The sequence below is a fragment of the Arachis duranensis genome, chromosome 6 (genome assembly GCF_000817695.3).
Source record: "Arachis duranensis cultivar V14167 chromosome 6, aradu.V14167.gnm2.J7QH, whole genome shotgun sequence".
Classification (NCBI taxonomy): domain Eukaryota; kingdom Viridiplantae; phylum Streptophyta; class Magnoliopsida; order Fabales; family Fabaceae; genus Arachis; species Arachis duranensis.
This window is the reverse complement of record NC_029777.3, coordinates 23,282,140-23,282,618: the sequence shown is the minus strand read 5'-3', so window position 1 is coordinate 23,282,618 and position 479 is coordinate 23,282,140.

Below are 479 nucleotides of genomic sequence, written 5' to 3'. Positions count from 1 at the left end.
AATCTAAAGGTAACCTTTCAGAAATATTAGAACAAGAGAAGGAGATGGCAGCCGAAGCCAACAACAATAATGCAAGGAGAATGCTTGGTGACTTCACAAAACCAACGTCCAAATTTGATGGAAGAAGCATCTCCATTCCTGCCATTGGAGCCAATCATTTTGAGCTGAAACCTCAGCTAGTTGCCTTAATGCAACAAAACTGCAAGTTCTATGGACTTCCATCTGAAGATCCTTATCAGTTTTTAACTGAGTTCTTGCAGATCTGTGAGACTGTTAAGACGAATGGAGTAGATTCTGAAGTCTACAGACTCATGCTTTTCCCTTTTGCTGTAAGAGACAGAGCTAGAATATGGTTGGATTCACAACCTAAAGACAGCCTGGACACCTGGGAGAAGCTGGTCACGGCCTTCTTGGATAAATTCTTTCCTCCTCAAAAGCTGAGCAAGCTTAGAGTGGATGTTCAGACCTTCAAACAAAAA